We start from the raw sequence: 6,000 nt of genomic DNA, 5'->3' as shown, positions 1-6,000 counted from the left end.
CCATGTCTATAAGCACCTATGAACACATTCATGACACATTATGATGCATGCAATGGCTGCAAATATTTATAAAAGTTCTAACAGATTACAGCCATGTTTATTATGCATTATGAATGCTTTATGCTCTTTATACTCTCATACATAATATACTATGGGTACCTTCAGTACAAAGGATCCTTAATTCTTATACCCTCCATAATAAGACATTATGAAGGTATCTATAGTGCATGATAGATGAGCTTATGAAGTATTATAATCAACAGTATAATGCCTCTTGACTGTCAATAGAAGATGCTGTGATGCTTCATTAATTCTTACGGCGACCATTATAGTGCATTATGAAGGTATTTATAGTCAATTATTGATGAGAGCTTCATTGGAGCTTATGAAGTGTTATAATCATAACTGCAATGCATGCCTTATGACTGTCAATAAAACATGCTATAATGCTTCATAAATTCGTATACCCTCCATTTTAAAGTATTACGTAGGTATCGGGGGCGGAGCTATAGGCGGGGCGGGAGGGCCGGCGGGGCCACCGCCCCTGGGCCCGGGCCCTCCCCTGGATCGTAGAGGGCCCTCCCACCAGCAAAAAGAGGACCCTCCCATATACACATACAGTTATACTGACATGATTTTTCCAAAACTCTTGATAACCAAAAACCAACATTTATATTTCGGCTATGACTTGCGATTTTAAATATCTTTCATTTTTTGTATACATTCTTATTATGGTGCACCGGTGTATGGTGTAATTTTTAGAAAAAAAAATCTGTAAAATCCCTACAACAAACGTAAAATATAATACACAGTAATGTTCTGAAGTCAAACTAAACTGTTCCTTTTGTATTTAATGGTTTTCCGTTTGAGGAATTTGCTAAAAAAAAAAACTGCAGTGCATGATGGGTAGGATCTAAAGGCTGCCTATATAACGTCCTCATCCGTCTGACGACATACATCAAGACTGGGAAGGTGCATAATGTTTATGCCTAAAAAAATCATTATAAAATAATGTTCATGCTTGGTTGCGCTTGTTGGTCCAGAAAGTAAGTCAGTTTCGCTATGTACGCTACGGTATTAAAAACTGATTGGATATAGCCCTATTATATGCTGTGGGCCTCTTCATTTGTTTGTTTGCAATTTCGCCAGGTAGGCTACCTCCTTTAAACTGCGTTTTGTTAGACTGCATATTTCGGGACGTTTTATTGTAGTCTTTGTAAATATGTGTATAGTTTAGCCTAACCCAGCGACTTAAGGGAGCAAGCCAGCTCAACTAGGCGCCGGTCCTAAACCCGGATTAATGGGGAGAGTTGGCGTCAAGAGGTAAAGAGACTGTATCTTCACTGCATCACTGATGTCAAAATGTGGGAAATATGTGGTTGTATAAATAAATGCGTTAAAGTAGGTTAATGATTCTGTGCTGTCTAAATTGTATAAAAAAAATTCTAGGCATAGCCAAACAAATCTCCTCCTGTCTGAAAAGGCGTAGAAAACGCAATTTATCCAGTAAAACTTTACAGTTTTGTGAGGGGCAATCGAATTTTCTCGTTACGTTTTTTGTGATCCTGCACCTACGCTTTAAAACTCGTTTCAGCGCCGCTACATACACGCGTGCGGGGGGGCATCGACGTCTTGCCCCGGGGCTTTGCGTGCTGTTGTTCCCCCACTGGAAGGTATCTACAGTTCATGATAAATTGGAGCTTCATCGAAGCTTATGAAATATTATAATCAAAATTATAATTCCTTATGACTGTCAATTGAAGGCGCTGTAATGCTTCATTATTTCTTATACCGACCATTATAATGCATTATGAGGGTATCTATAACACATTATAGATGACAGCTTTACGTAAAGTCTTACTGTTTATTTTTTTTTTACCATTTCCTGTCAGTTGTTAGCAGTCAATATATGAATGTTCTACATAAAAGGTCAGAGAAGCCATTTAATCTCCTCAATCCATTTGCTATTATTACACTTTGAAGGGTTAATTTGCAGTTAATCTGCTGCGCAGATGGAAATCACTGCCCTGTTTGGGATTCGAAGAGGTGTGCAGATCTGATTAAATCAAGCACGGCATCGCTGGAAAATGCCCTCCTGCCATCTGCCCTGTGATTTTATAAACCACTTAAAAAAACATAAACATATAAATGCTGCAAATCCAAATGCTGGCATTTTCCAGAACAGAAAATGGGGACAAAAGCAAAGAAAAGTTAAATTGCTGTATAAAAGCAATGCATTTTTGAAGTGACTCCAGTCTCTTTAGATTGATGTGTTTGGTCTGAATCATTCCTCTGTTTACCGGCTTGTTCTGAAGCTCCGAAACTTTTTACCAACTGTCTGTACAATTATAGCTCACTTTTTATTGATGAAGTCACTGCTAATGGATGAGAATACAAACTATGTGAGAAAAAAAAAACATAAATCTGCCATCCGAACACTTTTTTCAAAGTGGCCTTTAATTTATCCTACTGTCTTGAATGTACATGGAGTGAAGCAGAGCTTCACCCAAAGATGAGATTACTGGAATGCCCCTGTTCTATTGGCTACCCAAGGAAGGGGTGTGGCCATTTGGCCTGAAGTGACACTTCAGCACCTGATGGTTAGACTACCGCTTGTTTTATTTTTAAATCCAGATACCACATTATTATGAATCTTAATAACAAAATGAATTGTTCCTGTGACAAGTGCGTGGTTAGCCATGGTGGTTGACATGACATTAACCCTCTGAGGAAGCCTGAGTGATGTTGGCATGGAAATGCTGGGTTCGGCCTGGCAAGCTGTCTGTTCGCTCCGCGGGTGCCCGTAAATCACTTCCTGTGCCCTGTCAGTGCATTGAGGTGCTGTCAAAGCACGCCATCTGGGGTCTGATTGGCTAGTAATTGTGTCAGTGATGGCTGGGATGCCCTGTGCATCCAGCCGATGTACACAGAGTGTACAAACTTCGTCCACTTGCAGAGCTTTGTGGATCTGGAATGGTTCTGCATTCCCTAAGCAGAGCTGCTACACCTCTGTACCTTTTCACTGACTTTGTTAATGTTTTTCTACATCGTAGCCCCTGCCTCTAAAGCAGGGGATTTGCGCTCTTGTAGTGCCGCATTCATACCCGCCTTCAGTGCCCACTTTCCGTCACATCGCTCGCCTGGTGTGATTCGTACCTGTGTTTTTGACTCTAACTCATTTCCCCCACATCCAGTTTTCTCACCTTTATGGACAGAGTCTGTACGCGGCAGCGATCTTCCGCACCATACTTCAAATAAAAAGGTAAAATATTAAAATGAAGTTAATTAATAATGGAACAATGCTGGGAGAGAAACCAGCAGACAAAAGCCAGCTTGCTGGAGGCGCGGAAAAGCAGGGTGCTGTTCTAGTGCAGGACCTCCCTCTCCGAATAGCTGGCCTGGGTGCCAGATCTGGACTGCCGATGAAAGGTGACAGGTGCTGTGGGGATCAGTGCTGGACAGGGCTTATGATGCTTCAGAAACACTGAAGACCTTCTGACTGTGACTCACGGCCCCTTTATCACTGACTGCTGAAGTATTGCCCCCTAATGGTGGAAGGTGGCAGTGCAACACATAGGAAGTAGTGGGGTGGCGAGGGGTGCATTGCAATCAGCTGCAGGGTAAGTGACTCATGGTATCCTTTTTGCTGTTATGGAGACTGAATGCACAGATAGGCCGACCTTATCGTACTCTTACACTTATCGTATTTCCTGGAACAACGTGACCCTTCCGCCCCCCATTTGGTCTGATCAATGATCTCTAAACCTTTCATTTGCTGAACGCTGTCCGTATACCGACTGTTCCCAATTTATTCCTGAAACTTGGAATGCAGTCTTCATTCTCATGTTCCCATGGTTTGAGAAGCATCCCCGATGATTGCACAGAGTTGCTAAATCAGATACAACCGATGTAACTGACAGAGGAACCGAAATTAATTATTGAAGAGATTTTCTTTTTTGTTCCCCCAGAGCACTATGTGCAGCGCTCTCACCACTGAGATCCGTGATGTGGACACTTTCTCTCTCTCTCTCTCTCTCTCTCTCTTTTTTTAACAAATCCTGCAACCAGAGTCTGGATCAGTTTTCATCACTATGCTGCTGTTGGCCTGCTCTCAGATTCACAAATCCTGTAAGTGGAGCACCAGAGCAGGCCGTCATGGGAACAGGTCAGCTTTAAGGTACTAGAGACCGCTCACCTTGAGCCTGCAGATTCACGTCCCCCGGGGTGCGGGCAGGGAATCCAGCTGTTGTGTGTTTGTGACAAGTATACTTACACATGCAAATTACTCCAGTATGTGAGCAGGGTTAAAAATAGCCAACTGTGTAAGCCGGTCTGGCAGAAAGAAACAAAAACAAATAAATAATGTATATTGACACTTATTCTATGAGTTAACACTATTATTGGAGAAGGAGTGTTTCCTCTTCGCATCATCCAACTTGTAAAACATTAATAAGTGTAAAATTGGCAATATATAAATATATATTATGCTGAGGGCTAAGTTTTCTATTTGCAGCTTAAGCACCGTTGTTTAATAACAGCTAAAGCATGCACCGTCTGAGAGATTCTGGCGGCGATTACACTGTGTGGGCCGTACGGTGCTGAGACAACAGCCAACACAGGTGACACGTGGTCATGTGATGCAATCTGAGGGGGCGGCGTTGATGCGAAGACCAGCATGAAGAAGATGAGGGCAGCGCAGGTCAGTGAGCTTGAATGTGACCGCAAGCTCTTGACTCTAGGCTACATGTAACGTGAATCAGGGGCTCGAAAGGGGAGGGGGCGGAGGGTCTCCAATATCAGGCACACCTGGCTTGGCCATGAGGCCATGGATAATGTCGGCTGAGGGCACAGAGTAGGGGGCCGCACCTGCTGTGCATAAGGAAGGAGGGACAGGCTTGGGGAACACCCATCCATCAGGAAACAATACAATGTGCATTCCTGCAGGCCCGGACGCCTTGCATTCATCTCGCTTGTCTCCGTTACCTTCCATGTGCCATCCTCCTAAAAACCCAGGCTTTGTGCACCGATTCTCCCCTCTCACTGGGACGTAAACGGTCAAGTCATAAATCATAATTATTTAGCTGCTTAGCAGACACTTTAAAGTAAAGTCCCTTGCATTGCAAATTTGGAACTTTCATTGTCACTGGATAATTGACTGTCGCCATTTTGCATTACTTACAAATGAATGGGGATACGGAGGGAAAGGGCACGGAATCAGGGCGACACATGGTTCAGCGGCGGTTCGCTCGCAGGGTGAGCCTGTTAACCGCTTCCCTACCTGCCACCCTCACTGCACACTGTCACTCGCTCTTCCTGCTTCCTTCCTGCTGACCATGGACTTCCACCCGTAGCAGCAACACACCTGAGGTCTTAGAACCAAATAAATTACAGCTGTGGCAGGGCCAGTGCGTGTATGCATGTGTAGAATTAAAGTTCCTTCTGAGGAGAAAGATTGCAGCAGGAAAACTGCACACAGGTTCCAGTGGACCTGGTGTCCATGTCTCCGCACATTCTTTGGGACAGAGCAGTATAATGATATACAGTAATATTAATATCCTAAGTTCGGCGCCTGTTTGTCCGCATCCTATGACCCCACAGTGGCCAGTCTGATCAGTAGCTGATCTCCCAAATTATTTTCCCACTGCAATTAAATTCCAACAGGGTTTTTCAATAAAAGGAAAGAAGGTGGTTAGAGAAAGGGTTAATATCCTAAATGTAGTAAAAAAAAAAACTATGTAATACTACTTAAAAAAATATATTGTTTAAGGTGTTCTTGGTGAAATACTGAGATATGAAAGTGCTTCCTTCAGTTCTTTCTGATGAAAACCCTAATAACAATACGCTGATCTTGGAACTGGAACTGGGTACAATTCAAAACATGAGCATTTTAGATTAATTCAAATACAAAACAATTCAAAATATTGTAACGGGTCTTAAGACTGGATTCTTTATATATACCTAATCCTCAATCCTAGTGGTTCTTTCATGTGTAAAACATTC

Source organism: Brienomyrus brachyistius, chromosome 2 (genome assembly GCF_023856365.1).
Source record: "Brienomyrus brachyistius isolate T26 chromosome 2, BBRACH_0.4, whole genome shotgun sequence".
Taxonomy (NCBI): Eukaryota; Metazoa; Chordata; class Actinopteri; order Osteoglossiformes; family Mormyridae; genus Brienomyrus; species Brienomyrus brachyistius.
The sequence above is the reverse complement of the archived record's forward strand: the minus strand, read 5'-3'. Positions refer to the sequence as shown.